Consider the following 24,437-nt stretch of genomic DNA (forward strand, 5'->3'; position numbering starts at 1 on the left):
AGGTTTAACACACTTAAATGTCAGTTGTGGTATTACTCTTCCAGAATAGTCTATAAATAAAGACAAATTCAAATAGAAAGTCCCAAACCAAGCTGTTCAGCATAAAAGCCCCACTTTTGAGGGAGGATAATCTAATGGCAGTATAAAGTCTTAAATGGTTCACCAGGCAAGGCAACCCAGGGCAAAGGCATCTAAAAGATAAATCCATGGGTGCAAATCAGAAGGTATTAAACCTGCGAGCATCTATATTCATTAATTTATATTTTCTTAGAGGGATAGTACATTGACGGAGGGTCCTAAATGATTAAAAGATCAACATAAGTGTAAAATTATCTCTTGCATTTGTATTAGTCAACATGTATTGCCTTCACAAGCAATTCTGAAACCTTAGTAACTTACGACAGAAATTAAAACTTGCTTTCGGGTTTATAGGTTAGCTCTGCTTTACTCCACATGTCTTTTCATTCTAGAATCCAGACTGAAGGAGCAGCCTCCACCTGGGATATGCTGTTCTTCTGGCATAGGATAGAAGCAAGAAGCCCAGCCAAACCATGCAAGCACAGTTAAAGCTTTTCTGCCAGAGGGTATATGTCACATCTGTGGGCAAGAGCAAGTTACATGGCTAAGACTGACAAGGGTTGGGATAGTATCTGTCTACAGCAAGGCGGGGTAAGAGTGGGGGTGAATTATACTCCTAGAGAGGAGAGAGTAGATAATTGGGAACAATAATAAACTATACTACAGACCTCAAATATGCTATGCTATACCTTATGATTCTTCCCTACCCCTCATCATTTTAGGAAGATGCTGTGTATGCTCCGCTTTGTCTTGGGGTAATTTAAATATCTGGTATCTTACGGGTTAAGGTTTTATATGACATCAGGTAATCAGCAATAAAAGAATGAATCACAATTTTAAGTAACATTTTTTTTTAATAATTATTTGTGTATATCTTTACTTATATTACTGGAGCACCACCTAAACTTTTCAGACATTTATATACCATATATAAGGCAATTTCTTTTCCTGCATTCTGGCAACTTCTCTGGTGCCTGTTTCTTCATTTGCTGATATTAAGCTGTCTTCAAACACAACTTCATCCTTCTTTCTCTATATGCAAGGTTTTTCTATATGCAAGGTTGCCAGTGGGTAGACTAGGGGATAAAATACATGCTACCAACATTTTGAATTCATATAATATTTTAGGAAAATTCCCTGTGCTTCCAGGTTAAATGAATGTCATACTTTATATATTTTTATGCAATGATCTATGGAAACATTCTTTACAGGTATTACTTTATCATTAATAATTTTATACAGATTTGAGACTAATATTACACCATATAGTAATTACATTACTTTGAAATTCAGGGCGGGTCACCAATTTAGACTTGCAAGAAACTAAAGATTCTGAAGAATTTAATAAGGCTTCATGGGCATCTATTGAATATTTAACTTTCACTTTCAAGTTTAACCATTCATATATAAGAAATTAAAGAGTAACAGAACTCTCTGAGCCTGTGGACAGTATAGTTATGGCATAAGACATACCACCTTAGAGTGGGTTAGAATAAAGCTCGATAGTGAGCCCATTTGAGGGAAAAAAAAAAACTAAATTAGGAATAATTGCTGAAAACAGGGCATACATTAAATCATCAAAAATGAAAACTTTGCTCTAATTTGCAGTTTGGTTCCCATCAGATATCTTTTCCTCTTATCATTTCTTTTTCCCTTTATCAGTGCTACGCTCATCTTCTTAGAAGTCATAAAACAGTGTTGACATGTAGATGCAATATGAAAAACTATCATAATATTTAGTTTGAGCAATGGGAAGATGAAATTTGGAGAATTATTTACTTCTATAAAGAAGAATCTCAGGATAGAGGGGTGTTTTTAGTCAAGTTATGTAATTATCTAATTTGTGGCTTATTCCCCTGGTACTTAATTTGCTAATTTTCTACAGACTGAGAGAAATCTATCTATTGTGTTGTTAATTGGACAGCAGTACAAAAAATAAATAAATATTTCATCTGTCTGTTTTGCTACAAGATAATTGTGCTAATAAAATTTCATAATAAATCATTGATTGGAATTCTTTATTACAGTCCTGTAGGAAGAGAAAATTTTACTTTTTGTTTGATTTCTCTTTGCTGATTCTATGTGTGTCCCATAGCAATTTTATTAAATTTTTTTTGTTTTTTGTTTTCAGGATATATAATAATTTTTAAATCTGTTAATCTCCAAATTTTGCCCTAGTTACTATATATTTATGCTATTTTAGGAAGGAATGATAAGGCTGTCAGTAAACATTACTTAAATATTTAGTAATCAGAAAGATAACCAGTTAAATACAGGACTTATTTATTACATGTCAGATGTGGAATAAAGACACTGAATGATACACTACTAATAGGATCTTTTTGCCAGTCCCCTCTCATTCCTCTATGAGTGGGAAGTTTGTTTATTTAGTCAGTTATGAGGTCTCTGGGTGATAGGTAGAGAGGACAACAGAAAGACTAAGAGGAACGTTCACTCTTTAGCTACCTAAAAATTAAAAGAAGGCAATATCTGGAGGAAAAAAAATACCTATACATACACACATATACATACATACATATATGTACACACACACACACGTGTACAAGAGGTGAAGAAGCTGGAGAAGCTTAGCAGAAAAGAGAAAAGAAAAGTGAATATCCAGCATCTGATGGAGGATGCCAAAGGAGTACAAGAGCCAACCTGAAAGATCTCCCAGTGGCCAAACTTGAAACAGTCTGAGCAACAAAATAAATAGCATGGTTGCATTGGCCTCCAAGGGCTGCCATAATGAATTACCAGGAATGGGGTGGCTTAAAACAATAGAAATTTATTCTCTACCAGTTCTGGAGGGGGGAAATCTGACATAAAGGGATTGGCAGAACAGTGGTCTCTTTGAATGCTCTTAGAGGAGGAGCCTTCCTTGTCACTTCCTGGCTCTGGTGGTTGTCAGCAATCGTTGGCATTTCTGTTTGTAAGACACATCAATCCAATCTCTGCCTCTGTCAAGATGTTCACCCCTGTGACTGCTAATCTGTTTCCAAATTTTCCTCTTCTTGTAAAGAGACCAGTGATACTGAATTTAGGATCCACCTTAATCCAGGAAGACTTTATTTTAACTTGGTTACATCTGCAAAGATGCTATTTCCAAATAAAGTCACATTCACAAAAGCTAGTGGACATGAGCCTTTGGGGGCTCTATTCAAGTCACTATAATGATATTAGATTATAATCCAAAATATAAAACAGATGTATATGAATACATAGAGATATAAACAAACAATAAAATAAATATATGAAGGAGAAGAGACAAATACTACATGCAAAAGAATTCCAGATACATAGAGATGCCTGCCCCCACCAGGATGTGGAGCTTATTTCCCCAACCTCCTCCTCTACCGCCACACACACCTCTTCAGTGTATACTGGGTTTAGTGACTCGTAGCCAGACAACAGAGTATGGAAACAGAGAACCTAACAACTTTACAATGGAGAAACCAGGCAAATGGTCTTAACCAAATGGTCAGGGTTAACACCACCAAGATATGTCACATGTTGACATGAACACCCTGATATTTTGTGATGAGGAAGGAAATTCACCTATGTGTTATGCTTCTCTAAAATCCATAACCCCAGAATAAACATGAGAAAAATACTAGATAATCTTACATGTTAGGATATACTACAAAACACCTAGCCAGTATTCCTCAAAAACATAGATGGAAAAAAAATGCCACATATCTTCAGAAAAAACTAAGGAAGGGGACATAATGACCACATAAAAGTGATATCCTGGAATCAATCATGGAAGAGAAAAAAGAACATTAGTATAAAAACTGGTGAAATTCAAAAGAAGTCTTGAGGTTAGTTAATAGTAATGTATCAGTGTTAGCTTCTTAGTTTTCACACATATGCCATGTGGCGGTATAAGATGTTAACATTAGGGAAAACTACAAAGCTAAGATCCATGAATGAAACATTTAATCAAGTCTGTATTTGTCCACAATACTGAATGGTGATGGAAAAAAAGAGAATCATGGGAGAGAGGGATAAAAGAATAAGGTGGTTTCCCATAGACACAGATCTCTGAAGGGCAAGACAACCAATGGCAGATCCTGGACAAAGGGGACATAATTTTGGAGAGAGTGGGAGAAGCAGAAGTAGACAGAGAGGAACATATGTCCATCAGGGAAATAAAGGAGTACTGAAGATTAAATTAAAAAAGCAGAAAGGAGTAGACAGCAAATTGAACTAAAGGCCATTCCAAAGGAATCACTGTCTTGAGTGATCAGTTTAAAATGACATCAGTACAATTTTATTTAACCTTTAGTTAAAAGTCATTTCCTACCAGAGAACCATTTGTTGCTGGCCCCTTGGGTTAGCTCCTCAGACAGATTTAACGGAATTTCTGTATGAAACGTATATACAACTGTAGACTAATTTCTAAGGCTAGATTTCAGTAAGGATTAAATGTTTGCTAACCATCAATATCTGCAGCCATTTTGAGAAGAAAGACCCAATCTATTTGATATTTTTGGTTCTTATTTTTTAAATCATCATGGATCCCTTAAAATAAGCAGTCCCTATGGGTATATTATGATGTTTTAAAATCTTCATTGTATCATTTATTAATAAACTTCTAGTTGTTAGGAGAGTTCAAAGAGCCATATAATTTAGTTAATCCCTACTAATTACTATAACTTCAATATACTTTTTAAAATACGATAACTGAAAAGTATGCTGTGATAGACTCACCAAGATGACTGGCTGAGGATTGGCATAATAAATAAGGTTTAGTTTAAATAACCGAAAATGACCTAAATATCCTCCATTATATTACATTTTAGCATTGGAATCATATATTCACTATTCATCAGTTTGACTGATTTCCACATTACTGATATTTTGTAATTAATTGAAATTCCTTAAAACAATGTATGAATTGGAAAATAGAATCTTTATAAAGATAATTTTTATTAATTTTAATATGGTTAGATAAATTTTTTTTATAAATTGATTCTCACAGGAGCTTCTTAAATAAGAATGAATAAAAATGTTTGTAAATCAATAAAAATATTTCTGAAATTGTTTTTTTCAAGTTTTATTGAGTTATAATTGACATACAGCACTGTATAAATTTAAGGTGTACAGCATAATGATATGACATATATACCGCGTAATGGTTATACCGTAAGTTTTGTTAACACCCGTCATCTCATATAGCTACGAAACAAGAAAGAAAAGGAAAAAAATGCTTTTTTTCTTGTGATGAGAACTCTTCATATTTGCTTTCTTAACACTTTGCAGGTATGCCATACAGCAGTGTTAATTATAGCCATTATGATATACATTACACCCCTAGTACTTATTTATCTTAAAATTGAAAGTTTATACCTTTTGACCACCTTCATCCAATTCTACCTCTTCCTACCCACCACCTCTGGTAACCACAAACCTGATCTCTTTCTCTATGAATTTGTTTTTGGGGGAGGGGTATTTTAATTTTTTTTTAGATTCCATGTACTATATGAGATCATACAATATTTGTCTTTCTCTGTCTTACTTCACTTAACATAATACTCTCAAGACCCATTCATGTTATTGCAAATGGCAAGATTTCCTTATTTTTAATGGCTGAATAATATTCACACACACACACACACACACACACACACACACACATTTCACAACCTAACTGCCCACTGATAGCTGAATGGATAAAGAAGTTGGAGTATACTGGTGGGTACTTATGTTGTGAAATTTTTAAAGGTGTTTAAAATAGTGACTTCTAGATATTAAACCTGTCACAAAAGGTCCCAAACAGCCAAAACAGTTTTGAGAAAGAACAGAGCTGGAGGAATCGTGTTCACTGCATTCAGACTATACTACCAAGCTACAGTAATATAAAGAGTATGGTACCTACACAAAAATAGACATATAGATCAATGGAATAGGACAGAGAGCCCAGAAATAAACCTACCCACTTATAGTCAATTAATCTACAACAAAGGAGGAAAGAATATGCAATGGAGAAAAGACAGTCTTTTCAGTAAGTGGTGCTGGGAAAATTGGACCAATACAAGTAAAAGAATGGAATTAGAACAGTCTCTAACACACATATACAAAAAAAAAAAAAAAATTAGAGTGGATTAAAGACCTAAATGTAAGACCAGATACTATAAAACTCCAAAAGAGAAACATAGGCAGAAGATTCTTTGACATAAATCACAGCAATATTTTTTTTGATCTGTCTCCTAGAGTAGTGGAAATAAAAGCAAAAATAAACAAATAGGGCCTAATTAAATGTAAAAGCCTTTTTTTCACAGCACAGGAAACCATCAACAAAACAAAAAGACAATCCACAGAATGGGAGAAAATATTTGCAAATGATGCAACTGACAAGGGGTTAGTGTCCAAAATATACAAATAGCTTTTACAACTCAGTATCAAAATAAATAAATAAATTAATTAAATAATGGGCAGAAGACCTAAATAGATGTTTCTCCAAAGAAGACATTCAGATGGCCAACAAGCACGTGAAAAGATGCTCAGCATCGCTAATCATTGCTAATCAGGGAAATGCAAGTCAAAATCACAAAAAGATATTACCTCATACCTGTCAGAATGACTGTCATCAAAAAGAATACAAATAATGAATGTTGGCAAGGATGTTGAGAAAAGGCAACCCTTGTACACTGTTGGCGGGAATGTAAATTGGTGCAGCCACTGTGGAAAACAGTATTGAAGTTTCTCAAAAACATAGAAGTTAAATTACCACATGACCCAGAAATTCCACTCCTAGGTATATATCTGAGAAAAACAAAATACTGATTTGAAAAGATACATGCACGCCAATGTTCATAGAGGAATTATTTACAATTGTCAAGATATGGAAGCAACATAAATGTCCATCAACAGAAGAATAGATTAAGAAGACACAGTGTGCATATATGTATACACACACACATACACATATATGATGGAATACTACTCAGCCATGAAAAAGAACAAACCTTGCCATTTACTGCAACATAGCATTGGAGGGCATTATGCTAAGTGAAATAAGTCAGACAGAGAAAGACAAATACTATATGATACCACTTACATGTGGAATCTAAAAAATACAACAGACTAGTGAATATAACCAAAAAAAAGAAGCAGACTCTCAGATGCAGAGAGCAAACTTGTGGTTACCAGTGGGGAAGGGGGATAGGGGCAGTGTAGCTGTGGAGGTATGAGACAGGCTCAAGGAGGTATTGTACAACACAGGGAATGTAGCCAATATTTTTAATAACTGCAAATGGAAAGGAACCTTTAAAATTGTATAAAAATAAAAAAATTTAAAACTGTCCTTTATAATTTAATTATTAAATTATTACTTCGTTCTATTTTCCCAAAAGATTAAAGATAAACATTACTTCTAGCTCAAAATGAGCTACTGAACTCAAATCTGTCTAAATTTTCTTTCTCTCGAAGTCTCCTTGAATTAACAGAAATGATAAATTAAAATGACTGACACCATGACACCCTAGAAAACAAGAAAGTGTACCATCAGTCAATCAAAATTTTATAAAAATTCTGGGTGGACAGAAAACAAAGGAAATATGATTGGTAGGGAAATGAAAGATGAAATTTAACAAAAGTCACCAGATATCTTCAAAGGAATCGATAAATAGGGACAAGCCGGGGGCAATCTTGGGTCATTTTTAGGAATCTACTTTCCAAACAGCTAGGAAAGTTGAGTTCTCCCCACAACACAGATATAAAGAGAGCTATTGGTTTGGCAGCGATGGCTTTGCTCTGCAGTCAAAGTCCAAGAGCTATTGTCAAAATCAGGAGAATGCATGGATGATGTCTCTAAGGAAATTATCTTGTGAAGATGCTGGGATCTAAGAGAGAAGTCGAACAGACCTCATTGTAACTCCAGGTCACACACAGATACAGAAAATACAGGTTGAAGATGACAGACAGAAGAGCACTTCTTTTCAGTAGTGTGACGTACCAGGCCTGAAGGAGGCTCCTGTTCTGTAACCCACTTTTTTTCCAGGGGTACTTCAAAGATACTGGCTGTCACAACATTCCACTGACTTCCCTTCTTATATAGAACATTTAGTCAGCCTGCTCACTCAGGAGGGAGGCCTCATGGGGAAACAGTCCTGAGCAAGAGCAAACAGAATGCGTGCCAGCTCCCTTTACTATTTATTCAATATAGCCCATCGTTCATCAGTGTGACTACACATCCAAGAATCTTAAGAAAGTTGAAGAAAACCAACCACATGAAAGACAAGGTCGAATATGAACAAACAAAACAAAATGATCCATTTGTCCTTAGGACTCAGGGAAGTAGCATAAAAGACTTTTCAGTAGGAGAGGGATTTGATGTTATATGAATTTTTAGATGATTATGTTTACTACAATATGGAAAATTAATCTCAGGGGAGCTAGACTATGAGAAACCACTTAGGAAAGTTTAAGTGATTCAGGGGAGAAATAATGGTGACTGGAAGGAGTGTGTGAAGGGAAACTCGTGAATATAAAAGAAGTTTAAGAGATAGACTTGTGTTATAGATTAGAAATAGGGGTGAGGGAGAGTCAGAAGTCAAGGTGACATCCGGATTTCTGACTCACTCTTTCACCTTCATTACTGTCATTTTGGAGGTCACTGGATTCTTCTGAATCTCTGGGCCAAATTATTTAGCAAAGGGACTTAATGGAGCCCACCTTGTCCAGTTTGCTTTCTGCTGAAGCTGTGAATAATGCACTGATTCAAAGGTGGACTTAGCTCTGCTAAATTCCCAAGTATCTGGTTTTGGCACTCAAATCACTTTAATGTCCAATAAGTCAGTGCATATTACATGTCTGGATATTTCATAGAGTTACCAGAGCTTTTCATAGATAAAGAGGATAAGAATAATTTAAAAATACAATATTAACATAAATTAGGATCATGAAAAAAACTGATCTTGTGAAAGAATAATACTGAGAAGGTTTGAGATTGCTAATTCAATATGGATATGCTTATGTGTATTTCCATATGTATATATCAGTATATATAATATATGAAACATATTTTATTAAGATATACTTAAAATCTGTTTCTAATTGGTGGAAACATGATGTTTTATATTTTAGAAAGAATATTTTCTACTGTGAAATATTTTGGATCTTTAGTATTGATAGTTGTAATTAATTCAGATTTTTATCAAATGGAACTATCAATTAAGCATGCAATACGACACATCCTATAAACTCAAGTCTGTGTATTCGCAGTCTATACATACAGTGTTTTGTCTTGCACTACACCATGTTTTTGGGTGAAGTAGAAATATCTATCTGGCTGGGTAGACTGCATTGTGGCTTATAGTTCCTAATGCCTCATGGACTGTGGGTATAAATAGACCTCAGTGACAATAATATGGAAAGCTTCACTCTTTCTTGTCTCTATTTCAATCTGTTTAACACAGGACCCAATCCTCTGAAATATTTCCTCAATTACATCTTGAAGTTACCGAAGGCTGTTTCTTGGGTTCCAAAATAAAACCATACACTCTAATAAGTGCTTTGTATGATATAAAATTAAAACCCTATTTTAATTTTAGTTCAGTTTTAGTTTAATTTTAGTTTAGTTTAATTTTAGTTTATCACATATGTTCAAATATCTTTGCATCTTTACCTAGAATAAGACTGGTACCCCAAGTATAAAAGAAAAAGACACAGACCATAAAAGGGAGAAAAAAGGTTTTGTCTTGGGTATTGAAGGATCCTGAGAAGTATATTTGAATTCTCTGGCATTCTAAAAGGCAGAAAGCAAGCAGTTGTATAAAGGTATCTCAACAATTACTTTATAAAACCTGAAACTGCTTGTTAACTTCAGTTTAACAAACAGTGCCATCTAGACTTCTTTAAATCTTGAACTTGATTTCTACAAGAAATTATTCTAATATAGAGCTAAAGAAAATATTTTAAGGCTGCATTTTGTTCCTTCTTATAGTATTTGGTCATTAAAATATATTAAATTTGCATAATATCCCTAACTTTGTCTAAGAATGTTAGAGACATAGTGTGTTGTGTCTCCACTAGCACACTTTTAGGGCACAGCTAAAATTACAATGCCATCTGACTTATGAGAGAACTGAGGACCAAAGAGTTGAGGTTCTTAACCCTAAGAACACAGCGTTAGTGAGTGCTAGGACTGTGGCTATGAAAACCTGGCTTATGATTTATAAACTTCACCTGTTTCACTTAGAAATTAGCAAAATGAATATTTGAGTTACAAATAAAGGGTAGAAAAGGCCACCCAAATGGTGTGATTTGAGGGATTTCAACCACTTTCCACTGAGCCTGAACGTTTCACAGAACCAGTTAAGGCGCTATCCCCAGAAAGTCCCTAGTTGAATGCAAATACCCAGGGTTTCTGATTTACCCTAGATCAATGTACACAATACCTTCTTTCCTGCCACACTTTTCCCACACACCAGTGCCTTGCAGCTGCTGAAATGGGAACTACAATGAAGACAAATGGGACTTTTTAGAGATTCTCTGGTGCAAAAAGTTAAAAATAAAAATGGTACCCAATTCATGAGCATTATAGACAAAAAGATTCAGAGGCAAAAGCCCTGACTGGTATGATCTGCTGGTGTGTTGGCTGAAAAATAAATCCTTAACATATTACCCGAATGTTTTTTACTTTGGTTTATTATGTTGTGTTAAGATGCTACAAATTGATAATTTATTTGAGTAACAATTATTCTAACCACTCTCAACCTATGGGAATTTAAGGGATTAACGGTCGTTCACACTTCCATGAATTACTATGAATTAGTACTCTCGGGTTGTGTTTTTTATTAATAAGGCTGAGATCAACTGTTCTAGGAGACACATTTCTGACCAGGAGATGGGGCAATCAGGAGGGTACTGAATGTAACATACAAGTTCAAGATTTGTTTTTGTCTGTTTTCTGTGAGCTTAGAAACATAGCAACCATTTGTAATATTATTTCTATAGAAAATCCTCTGAACAAAATCCCTTGATAGGATGGTCATTTGCTTGTATGTTATATAGGATATGTAATATATTGATATCCCCATTACAGTCCATAGCACTCAGAACTCTAGTCTAGAAAACTTGTAACAATAGATGAAAATGAGTAAAATCTATAGATAGGCACTTTCTGAACTGTGGGCTCCTGGGGGCTTTGGAATGGAGTAAAATCTAGAAAAAAATATATCAGAATAGTACAAAGAGATGCCGAGGGCAATAGAGCAGAAATATATTCTTTCCCCTATTCATATTGGGCAAGCCTTGACAAAAGAAAAATTTTCATGACAAAACAGACATAAGAGATCTCAGGCACTATTCCTAGCCACCATTTTCAATTTTGATTTCACAAAGAATTTCAGGACACATGCCCAAATGAAAGTGCCATCTTTATTTCAAGGCAACATGTGAACAAAGTGAGAAACCTCACAAACAGCATCACAGTATAAAACAGCAGAACACAACTTTGCCAGTTTCAGTTTGAGATTCTCCTTTGTGTGTGTGTGTTGAGACTAGAACAAACCTCAGCTTGTCTAAATATCACATGAAAAGAAAACATTCAAGGGACTTGCCTGCACCTTTAAAATGAAGTTGTATGTCCCACATTCAGTCAATTCTCAATTATCCAAAGAGAACTTAAATCTCAGTCTGACTTGTCATCCAGCTGCACCTAAGCTACCTTATCCTGGTTGTTATGTATTTAATACTAACTAAATTATGACCCACATTTTTTAAAAGTAAGAATATTAATTTTTCTTTAAGAAAAAATTCTTATTTTAGAAATAAATATATGAAATATCTCTCTTGTTATAACCTCTTTTATATATAAATATATGTACTTGTGTAATATAAGCATATATATATAGACAGCTTCTTGTATTTAAGCAAGTTTGACAGAAAACATCTTTAACTTTTGGGGGTCATGGCTATAATATATCTCATTATTCTGTAAAGAGTAGACATAAAGGATAACTATTATTTTAAGAATCTTATTTTTAACACTAAGTACAATTTCATCTGGATATAGCAGCTGGAGACTTCCAAAGGTAACTGTCTGATGCAGTTTGTTGGCAGATGTGCAGTGTCTTCAACCTAGAAATCCTAAGGTCAAAATTTCTCATAATATTCTTACATGAGTTATAAGTGAATTTTTGTACGGGAATTTTTCTTTGCTTCTCAACTGCTTGGCTTCAGAACCTGGATGTTCAAAATTACTACTGATACTAGAAACACAATGTCAGAGATGCTTTCTCCATTCTGCCTTACTGCTCCATTTAAAAATTGTTGTATTACATTTCTGCTAATAAAAGCCTTTCTAAGGATTCTGTATCACTCGTTTGCAAAGCACATTCACATCCTTCAATGAAAGTTGCTATTATCAGAGCAATGTGCTCTTACTATTTATTTATTACAACAGCCCTCATGACTGCTTACCCAGGCAAGCACTAGAAATATCTAACTCATTACCACTACATAAAATAGCATGGGGTATTTTCAGAATGAAAGAGATCAGAGCATGACAAATGCTAAAGCTGCCCGCATCCCTGTTTCTAAAGAAAAGGATCGCTATTCAACAAGCACGGGTAACTTTAACTATTGAGGATAATATATGAGACTCTTAGTGAAAATACTGCCCAGACAAAATCTTGCTGGAAATTCCTAGTTGCTACCCTTTTTTTCATTTAAGGTCTGAACACCCTTGGACTTTCTCTGGCCAGCCGATGAAAGAAAACTGACCCAGATGGAGTCAGAAACTGAAAATGCCTATTGACTTATTCAGCTAGAAGTTGATCCTGGTTGCTATTTAAATCTACTGCTTTAAGTGTCAGCAGACACACTGCATTCCGTAGCATGGTTCAGAGGGCAGACATTTGGGTCAAAATATTCTTACCCATTCTTGACCTAATGTGGGCTTTACAATGTTTACAAACAGCTGTTACAATAACCCAAAGATCCAAAAGAAAAATGTGACACATCCAATAATCTGACAGTTAAAACCGAGCATTTGTTCAGATAGCACCTTGTGGTTGGAGGTAACAAGACCTGTGATGATAATGGTATTTGTCACATTCAGAGCAGCTGTATTCATGAGAGTGGAAGTGACTACCCTCTTACACACCCAGTTACTACTTTGAACCCAGTTCTATATTTTGGCTGCCTTGGCAACAGCACAGCAGTAACAACTGAAGTCATAATGGCGATATCAATCCAAGGACATTTTTGGATAAAGCAGGAGCCCTGACTTTCAACACAGAAAGACAGAAGGAGAGCACATAAAATAAACTGAAAAAAGGGTGTCCAGAGCATTGCCATACTGCGTGTGCTGACTCTAGGTTACTTATTGTAATGGCTATGTTTTTATAAGGCCAATAATTTTCTAGTGGCTGTTCTTTTGTGGAAAAACATTTCAGGGAAATAGATCCCTATAAGTAGGGAACTATTTTTTTTGTCTGAAACAAAACTACAAATGAAAAATTACTCATTAATTGTGACCACACTGATCAATGTAGGCTTCCACATAATCATTACAATGAAAGGAATTATAAACAACAGTGAAAACAGACAAAATCGATTGCTCAGCCTTCTCACTGGTTGGTTTGTCACTAGTATCTCTTCTTTTGGTCACATGGTAAAATTGCATTTCCTCCCCCTCCTGACCTGAAACACATTCATGTCCTTATGAGTTGTTTTGGTTCATGAAATGGGAGGAGAAGTGACAGGTTAACATTTCAAGATAGAACCTTTAAAAGAAAAGTTCAATTTGCTGCTGTTCCCTTCTCCTGCCAGGGCAACCAGCAACTTTCCAGATGGTAGAAGCACGTGCCTGGAGTGAGAAGATGTAGAACAGCATTCCCAGTTGTCCCGTGATGAACATGTAACACTAGCAAGAAGCACACTTTTGTTATGCTAGTCGACTGCAACTTTGGAGCTGTTATCTCAGCATAAGCTAGCCTGTCGTGGTTACCCTCACAGTGCGATTTGTAGAAATTCAAAGAACACCATTCTTTATTGAAATGTATTTGACATGGAACACTGTGTAAACTTAAGGTTCCACTGGAAAAAAAAAAAAAAAACAGATGTGAGAAAAAGAATAGCATTCTTTATCTTTCTGCAGTATCTGAGGTTATAATAAAGATAATGCTTCAAACCTCTTCACCAGAATGAGACAGACTGTTTCTGTGCTTGGTAGAGATAAAGTGCAGAATCATTAGTTTATCGTCAAACTATGTTTTCCAGACAGAAACTTGAATGCACACTTAGGCCAATCCAGGTGAACTGTTTTACTGCCTGAACTAGTCAAAAACAATTTCTTTAACTGGTTATAAATCAAAGTTTTATGAAGAAAATTCACTGTCAGCCAAACTCCTTTTATTTACCATTGTATTAGCCTTTTTCTTTTATATACGTCACACCCTATCCTTTTTCCTTCCAGCCACTTTCTCTCTCCTTTACCTATATGGTATTCTCCTGTCTGTCTGACAAGAGAAAGTAATTCTTACTACTTTATAACAGGTTCTGGCAAAGTATGTGTGCTTATGTTTCCACAGTAATTTAACCTGTTTCTGCTATAAGTGAAAAACAAAGTTAGACATTGGCTTTATGGAGTCTTTGCTAAGTGATGTCAATTCCACTCGACTTTTCTAGGCTCCAAAAAGTATTTGAACCCTTTATCTTATAGGTAAAATAGAACACATGTAACATTAAAGCAACCACACTGTGTTTCTTTCTCTCTCTCTTTTTTTTTTTTAGCATTTCCTTTTGTTCTTTTAACTGAATTACAGTTGATTTACAGTTTGGGATTAGTCGATAGATACAAACTACCATATATAAAATAGATAAACAATAAAGTCCTATAGTATAACACAGGGGACTACATTTAATACTTGGCAATAACTTATAATGAAAAAAATATAAATGTTTACTTTTTAGATAAGCTCAGACAATACCTTCAGGGATGTTTCTGAAAACACAGTTAAAGCATTAAAAAAAGAATGTGTGTGCCTATGTGGCCTGCAAACATGTTCACGTGTTGAAAGTAAAAAAGATGCTGTAATCAGCTAAAAATGGACATTTATCAATTTTTAAATTTTGACAAATAACACTATTATATTTATTCATACTCCTTCTCCAGAATTACTACAATAAAACTACATGCTTATGGATTTACTTGGCAGAAGGCCGTAAAGGTTTCCAGAAAAATCTAAATAGAGACAAAGGGTATTCTTTATATTACTAACCAGAAGTAAATTTTTTTTCCCAAGCCACAGAAAGGAAATTTTAAAATTTTATGGTATGGTATAATTTTTCCAAAAGGTTATTTCTCTAATTTGCAGAATATCAATTTTTCTGTAACATAGTGGTCTTTCATAAGATTCATTAGTTGCCAGTTCCATTTACATTATACGTACCAATATAGAGAGTGTTGGTAACAGATTTTAAAGGTAACAAACATGCATTGTTTCACAGGATTAAAAAATTGTTTAGAAATAAACTCATAACTCCCCAGATTAAATATATGTATTAATTTCAACATTGCTTTATTTTTGATGATTATTTATTCATTTAATACAATGGTTAACATAAATATCTCAATTTAAAATAGTCTGAATTCATTATTTGTTGCCAAATATTGAAAGAAAAGTTCAGTGATCATTTTGTAAAATAATAATAATGCTCCTTTTACCCAAATCTGTGTATTTATAAAATTCATTCGACTATGACAATATCACAACTCTAAGCATTATTTGAAAGCTTACTTTCCACATACATATTGTCCTCTCTGTGTATCCACAGATTGGGATTGCATCTTCTTGAATTAAGGGGAATTTGTTAGTGAAATAGTAATTTTGAACTCATGATAGTAATGGCTCTCAACAGGGGATTTTTTAAAGAAAACTTCCCTACCAGAGTTACCCACATACATCTTTAAAATATGAAAATCCACTCTGCATTGATCATAGTCTTTATTAAGAAGACTGTTGACTTCCATTCTAAAAATTTCTGATTGTTCCAGAAAATTCTTAAGCAATCATTTTTCTGGTAATTAAACTGACCGTGTGCCATTACATAGTCCAGGGTGAAATAGGCAGAGGAGGGGACTTTCATTTTCTGAGCACCCACTATGGGCCCCAACCTGTTTTGGGCACTTTACTATGTTTAGATTTATTATCAGTCCACAATGAAGCAACTATTATTCCCCAACTACAGAGGGGTAGGCTGAGGCTCAGAGAAGGTAGGTGATTTGATAAGGGCCATACACCTAGTAAGAAGTGGATTAAGAATTTATAATTTAGGTCTCTTGATTTAATGTCTCTATTATTCTATCATTTTGCGTTGTTTCCCAGAAAATGTTATTGCTGCTTCACTAATTTGGTGCTTATTTTCAACTGGATAGTCTGTAAATACTCAGCCAATTATTTTTCTTGCATGAAACTAACTTAAAATATACAGAATATGTATGGTCAAATTTTTTATCCATTGATATTCACCAAGAATTTGACACAATACACTGAAAAGAATTACTGAAGAAATTTTCATTAATGGGGCCCAAGAATGTGGAAGAAACGCTTTACACTCGGAGCTTGCAGCTTGTCTGTCGTACTTAGGGAGGGCGGGACTGACCCTCAGAGCCAGATGTTTCTACTCCCTGGTCTTTCTTCCCAATCTCTTTTCTTCCATTAAAAAAAAAAAAAAAAAGGTTTGGTATAGCAGAGATGAAGCAGTTCCTTGATCTCTACGCATTTATCCAGGATTTGGAAAATTCTGAGTTAGAACTGTAATTTGCTCTCTCCCTGTCAGCCACAATGAAACCGTAAATGTATGGGCATTTTATCTACCATCTGAACAGAGTTCTGCTGCTTGGTCCTGCTTTCTTCCCAAATAGTTCCCCAACATGTCTCTAACTCCAGCTCTCTATTTCTCAGAGGGTGCTGTGCTTTTTCTTTTCAAACATATAAAATCTTTTGGTGTTTTTCCACTCATGTTTATAATTCTGACTTTGGTTTTGGCACTTATATTTTCTAAATTTAAAAGGAAGACCTTTCTACCATACTTTGTTCCTCATTTAAGATTTGTTGCAAAATTCTAATTAACAGATTGAACAACAAAAGAACCCACTGAACACCCACTAGATTTTTTTTTTGAAGGGGGAAAACATTCTATAAAAAACACTGAACACTGTAAGACACACACTGATGAACACCTACTGCTTAATGAAAGTTATCACCAAATTCAGTTCCTTCTTTCCCACCTCATCGCTTCTACCCACTCCACACACATACACACACACACACACACAAACCCTTATAAGACCAGTTTTAATAGCAGGTACAAGATTTTTCAAAGAGGATTTATAAAACTGAAATCTCGGCCTGTGTTTCACATAGATGAGATGATAATTTCTCTGTCTGACTTCCATTTTGTTGCATCAAATGGACAACTTACTCTGTTTGTTTCATCATTATTTACAGAGCATCTAAAAATGTTCTTTTCTTTCTAGACATTATAAAAATATAATTTGCTAGAATTTTTTACTGTAGACTTTTTAAAGAAACAGGTTTTTTTCAGCAAACTAGTAATAACTGGAATTAAGCGATAAGCACTCCAAGAAAAGATTTATGATTGTCTAGAGATAACAGCAACACAGAGCAAAGTGTTTTCTTTAACTTAAAGTATATAATGGGGAGTGTTCAGGCATTTTGTAACTTAAGTTCTTGAAGACATCACTTTGGGCTATACTTAGAGAGGTGTAGGTATATATAGTATAGGTGTAAGAATGAAGAAACACTGGCTTATACATAATTTCTTAAATTTCAGGAAGAAAATGCCTAATGAGTTTTACATAAGCAAGGTTTAGTCCATAAAGAGGATAGGAATGTCTTATCTTCTATTCAGTTAACAGGTTTTAGCAGTTTTCTGAATACTTATGAGTAGCTCAGAAATTCATATAAGTTCATGTAATTCACACAGCATCTGTTGTGAAAAAATAAAGTGATAATTTACATCCAATTAAAATATTTTTCATTAGATAAAATGATTTAATAAACTAACAAACTTATATAAGATGATAGTATTCACTGGGAATAAAACAAGTCAGTTTTCTATAGAGCATGTGAAAAAAAAATCAAAGATTGGTCAACTGGAAAAGGAGTAAGAGTCAAAGGCTTTTATGTAAAATTTTAATCCTGTGAATACTTTTTTTTTTAAACTGTGTGTCCTTTTATACCTTACAATTTATGCAAGTTATTTGAAGCATATCTGCTCATTGGGTGCATTCTTATTAAACTGCTAAAAAGAAATATCTACCAACACCCTCATGTCTACTATAAAAGTGGAAATTTCAGGGATGCTTCTTATACGTAATCACCTGTTTGTCTTTTAAATGTTTGCCAATTATACTACACGGGAATATACGCAAACTTGGTTTTAAAGGAAGTTAAAAGTTGTTTTGGTTGTCTTTTATTAATTTCTTTTTTCTGATCTAAGGACTCTTTAACTTTAAAAATAAGGCTATATCCATTTTGGCAGGCAATTATGCAAATGCATTCTGTTAGGGCAGATTCCAATGGTAAAACATAAGATAAACTTAAGAAAAAAGGGGGAGTCAAGTGAAGAGAAAGTTGGTGGGTCTTGCTGGTTTTTTTGTACTTTAAATATTTTTAGGCCTCTTTACTACTGCTGTTGGGTCATTTCTCTTAGCTATACTGAAGAGCCTTTGTCAGTCTGGAGGAGGCAGCCATGTGTCCATGAATGCTTATTTAGTACGGTGAGGACAGATGGCCTGGAATTGCTGAAGAAGACCTTAAGATATATTTAAAAGAGGAAAGGGAAAGAAACAATAAGGGAGGAAATAAATTAGAGAAGAGGCAAATGTTTGGCCAGGAAAAGTATGCACATGTACACACACACACACACACACACACTCAAATGAAGACAAACTATAAAGTGGTAAGTGGGGCCTGAATTTTTACAAGTTTCTTTTTTCTGTAGAAACTTTAATTTTCATTATTGTTGATTTTTTGTATTTTGAGCAGAAATCTGACAATCACAGTCACTGCTGATCTGAACTTAGTCTGTTCTGGTTGATATGTGGTACACTTTTTGCTTCTTATAGCATCCCAACTTGAAAGATAAATTTTGATTCATAAATGCTCAAGACATTTACTTCAAATCAAACTGAATTAAATTGACATCCCTGACACAGTGCCTTAACACCATTTGTTTTAGAGTCTACTATTATTAGTTTATCTTGCTTTGCATGCTATTTCATTTTTTTCTATTATTTCAAGAAAATACACACACTATTGTCCGGTCAAAAACCTCATGAGGAGATGAAGAAGGAAGTGAGGGTGGAGGATGGAGGGCCATGGTATCAGTGGATAATTTTGTGTTTTCAAATAGAAAAACCTTATGAGATGTTGTGAGATGATTAAAAAGTGACATTAGTGGATTTTATTATGCTTTTTTCTTTCCAAGTTATCAGATTAAAATTTTCCCATTTTCCTCAGATTTATTCTATTTCAACCATGCTCTGACTATGCCAGGTAACAGAGGACTGTTGCTTCAACTGCCAGGTTTTCTATTGCTTCTAAAACAAATATTAGATTCCAAATTTCTTCTTATTGCCTTCTGAGTTGTCATGGTTATCAAATGACACCTTCTCTAAATTCTCTCTCATTTTAACTCTCTTCCATGCTTTGTGTAAACAGGCTGCTTAAAAATCAAGAGTAAAAAAAATCAAGTTTGGGTGCTATAAGAAGCACAAGAAGAAAAGAAATATTCTGTTAACCACAAATTGAAATTGAAAAGATTTTCTCCAGAAGCATTAAATGTCATTAAATATAAGAGGTCTAAAAAATACCTGCTTTATACAATGGTTCTCTGAACAGGCTCTTGGTAAGTGGCAGGCTGCTAAGTGTGTGCCTGTTGCATTGTGGTTAGAGCTCTTCTGCAACTAACACCCCACACCCCCCACCAACCGCTACTACCAATGAAACAGGCAGCAAGGACTCTGGGTCATTCTCAAGTAAATATAAGGGATATTTTTTTGGATACAAACACCTTTAAAAATAGAAAGGCAAGAAGATTCATAAACAGAGCCTTTGAAAATGCACAATACTTTCGTCTTAAAAAAACATCTGTTGCTCAGCTGAATATCTGGAACACCAAGTGCTTCAGATTACCCCTCAGAAGGTGTATTGGGTGGTGGCTCTCTGTGGACTTGGCCCCAGGGGAGGTCAGCCCAACTCCCTGGTCTGTTGGCTCAGCAATTTCCCAGTGGTCAGCCTGTCTTGCCATAATCATATGCTGGCGCCCCGAGCCTGTTTCTTAACTGTACTCTGTACCTTCTAATGAAAGCATCCCAAAATATCCCCAACCGCTCAAATTCTGGGGCAGCCATGACCTCAGACTGGACTGCTGGACATACTGCGTTTACTCAGACAGAATGGCTGATCAAAATCTCCCTGCCACGATGAATGAAGTGCTCACTCCTTCTCTGCTAGGTTTTGTCACTTCATAGCTTATGACGGCTTGCATGAATTCCAGAATCTATGCCATGCAGCTGATTAGGAAGTGACTAGGAACACAACAATTTCGTGTGACTCAGAGCCTTCACAGTAACAAAAAAAAAATTATAAAATAACTTTTAGTGCTTAACCCAACAAATCAACAAATACAATAATAACAATAATAGAAAGTAACATGAAAATCAAGAGATAATTCATTTGAAAGTTACTTAAAAATGTAGTTTACGTCCTATACAAATGAGAAATGATGTTATTATGGTTCCTTCTGGGGGCATGTTCCCAGCATCAGTTTATGGAGGAGCTACACTAAAGTGGCTGTGGATGAACCTGTACTACCGGACTTCACTAGAATCTTTCAGAGAAGCTCTGAGAAGCTTTGAGGATAATAAAATAAAATGGGGAGATACCATTTTTCATGAAAAGTTCAACTAAAATAGCAGGCAAATAAACAAAAAGCTGCGTTTAAATTCAACAGGTGTTCCTCTGGGCACTTCATCTTGTCAAGCCTTTGTGTGATCAGATAAAGTAACTCAGTGTTTTGTCCAATGTGGTTTGACCAGAAAAAAACAAAAATTAACAACCTGTTAAGGAAATAAGCAAAAAAAAAAAAAAAAAAAAAAGTAGATAAAACCCAGAGAGTTCCCTATTGTTATTTTGCCATGTTTTATATGCATTTTGAAAGCTTTGAAGCCTCTACAAAATAATGCTCATAGATATACAGCACAATTCACACAACTTGATTCTTAACAGTGCCTTTTGTGCTTTGATAATATCAGCTAGAGCACAGGTTTGAACTAGCCTCCTAGTATTAATGCTTTTATTTTCTTCAGGAGCAAAAATTTTACTTGTTGAAAAAAAAGGGGTAACACAAAATACACTGACACGGTTTTGTTAAAAATACAAAGCATTATCGTTTATACAAAGTGACTTTCTCCCTACGAGTATGCTTTGTAAACGTGATTGAATGAGAGGGAAAAAAAGTCTTTTATTATCTCAGTTCTCTCGAAAGCTTTATTGTTTAAGCTGCACTTGCTCCTAAGTACAGCAGAGTTAAAACACGTCAGGATGTTGCATAGCAAGTAACTAACAAGGCTCTAAAAGAGATTCCTCGCATGCATTTATATACAGGCTGGCAAAAATAATTCCTCTGTTATTTTAAAATAGATTATTAAAGGCCCAAATTCTGATTTATTTTTTTCTATAGCTAACCCATTTCCTTGTAAAATTCACAGATTTCAAATCTATGTACTTCACTTTGCTGAGCATCAATAACATTTTCTAAATGAATGCAAATCTATTTACATATAGTATGTAAATATATATGTATTTTTAACAGGCTATATAATACATATAAATATATATAATCTCATTGTATATGTCTTTATACATGTGTGTAATAATTATAGTCCACTTCTTACAACTAGAACAAAAAGCACAAGTTCACTTTAACCTAGAAGCTCCCTGAGTATTTGTCTCCTGTCTTCTTATTTTAATTTTCTCTGCTGGGGGTGGGGCAAATCTGCTGGATTCACAGGCAGGATTGAAAACAAGTGAAAGTCAATTTACCTTGCTAATTTTTCGTATGCTCCTTCCTTTAACTTGCCGAACTTTTATTTTTTTCCTTTTTCTTTTCAGAATCACATATATATATATATACACACACATACATTTTTTTTTGTGATCTATTTTTTTCCCCTAGAAAGTAACCCCTCATGTCCCACCTTAGGCTTCTCACTGAATGATCTCTTTTTGTTCTAATTATATTTCTTCACCTTGGGAGGGACTCACACTGCTTCAGGATAAGCAACCCATAAGAGCCTAAGGTCAGGTGTGCCCTAGAATCTAACTCCAGAAATTACAATCATGGAATAAGAGCAGGAGAGGGAAAGAAGCAGAGTGGGGAATTTGTAATGTTACTGAGGTTCATTCTGAGGAATAATTAACTGAACAGCACCCTATGTTACATCAGTTGCTTGAAATCTCGGAGGACAGACAGAAGAATTTAGGAAGCTGATTTGAATCTGCTTCCTAAAGCCATGAGGTTAACAACATAGCTGTACTACGGTCAAGCCTGAGAGGTTTTTTTTTCCTAAGTATTTCTTGCTCTGGGGTCCAAAAAAATAGAGTTCTATTCACGAAGCAGCAGAACACAAAGAGTGCCAATGGCATATTACTCATTAAAGATACTCAAATTTAAAACACTGAAAGAAGGGGAAACTTAATTTGATAGGAGGCTATTATTCCTGTTAAAAATGAGGTTCAGTGAGGGGGCTAATGGGGGTCAGCAAGAGAGATTTCTAAGATAATTCTTGAAGTAAAAGAGGCTTCTATTTTGGGAGAAGTATGGGGACATTTGTAAAATATAAACTCTTCAGGTAGAGGAATTGTAGGTAGAAAAGGGAGAAACATTAGCTGAGCTTTTAAACCAAATCTTCAGCTGGGCTTTTGTTTAACACATATGCAAATGTGTGCACTGCTTCATTTGAATATTTATTTACTGCATTTGTGAAGGAAATTGGGGGATTATAGCCTCTTCCCAGCTGTGTTTTAGTTAATGACTGGTCAGCCTATTAGCCTGCTCCACTAAACGAATTCTCTGCACAAGCCACACCTTTTTTTTAACCCTGACTAGAAATTCTTCACACAAACAACAGTGGGGGGAGGGGGGGAACGGACAGCAAACCAGATCCAGAGTGTTTGGTACCCAAAATGAAAATATTCCTCCAGAATCATTTGAAATAAGAAAGTTATTTAACGATCGTGACTTTCGCATTTTTATAATAAACAAAGCCAATATTTGCTATCAAGTGGTGGGGGGAAAAGGGAATTAGTTAAATTTCTCTTTACCGAGAACTAATTAAGGTCACTGTTCTAAGTGGTCTTTCTCTTCCTTCCCCAGTACTTGCTCACTTATTGCCCCCTATGAGCGTAAATACATACATCAATGAAAATGTCATGAATTAATTCAGCAGTTATTAATACTAGATAAACTCACTGGAATGTGAATTGTACAATTTCCCCCTATCTTCTCAATGCCAACCCCCCCCCCCCCAAAAAACAAAAAAGCCAGACAGGGAGAAGAGTAAATAACATTTATTTAGCAACCAAATCCAGTGAACTGTCATTGCTGAAACCAACTTATTTTGTGCCATCCGTGTTGGCTATCAGATTAAAGATTTGTCTCATGACAAGCTCATCTCAAAGGACTAATGTTGAACAAATCTTTAGGTCAAAAAGCCCTAATTTAATAACCCATGTAGAGCAGTCTATCATTTATTGATTGTTATTAAGAAAAGTAGCATCTATTTTCTGTTAAGTTTCTATGTCTCAATCAATAGGAGAAAATTTATCTTATTCCCAAAATGTCTCTCTTCTTTATATACCTTCCTATTTATTTAATATAGATGCACACTTCTGAGTGAGAACATGAGCTAATTCCAATAAAGTCAGAATTAATCCATGGACATAAATGAACCAATCTCTTACCATCAAAATTTGAATTTTTCTGTCTGGGTTGAAGAAAAACCTGGTCTTTGATTAGTTTTACTAATGAGGTGATTTTTATAAAACAAATATAAACTACTTATATATCAAAATTACTAATACTTTAGAGGATTTAGGTAAACAACTTGTTTGTGCTGGTTTATATATGAAGTATTGCTACAAATAAATTTTTGACAGCAACAGAGAACCTGAGAGCAACTTGGACATGAGGAAATGTTCCTGGAGCAAAATGATCATTTCTCACAGTTGGAAAAACTGTGCATCATACAGTAGATTGACAACTCAAATATTTACAGGACAAGAAAAATTAAGAAAGGAAGAGATGCTGTTAGA

The 24,437-nt window shown here is 34.8% G+C and overlaps 2 long non-coding RNA genes across 4 annotated transcripts in view; one reads left to right on the forward strand and one right to left on the reverse strand.

Moving 5' to 3' along the window:
• LOC105074787 (uncharacterized) overlaps nucleotides 1–2,252 on the forward strand; it is a 455,371-nt gene extending 453,119 nt beyond the window's left edge. Inside the window, exon 14 of the long non-coding RNA XR_012505515.1 lies at nucleotides 471–2,252. This is a non-coding gene — a long non-coding RNA (uncharacterized LOC105074787). The remainder of the gene's footprint in view (nucleotides 1–470) is intronic.
• Nucleotides 1–24,437, reverse strand: part of LOC123618926 (uncharacterized) — a 566,149-nt gene that overhangs the window by 84,955 nt on the left and 456,757 nt on the right. The gene's annotated exons all lie outside the window — the stretch shown is intronic.

The sequence above is a fragment of the Camelus bactrianus genome, chromosome 3 (genome assembly GCF_048773025.1).
Source record: "Camelus bactrianus isolate YW-2024 breed Bactrian camel chromosome 3, ASM4877302v1, whole genome shotgun sequence".
Classification (NCBI taxonomy): domain Eukaryota; kingdom Metazoa; phylum Chordata; class Mammalia; order Artiodactyla; family Camelidae; genus Camelus; species Camelus bactrianus.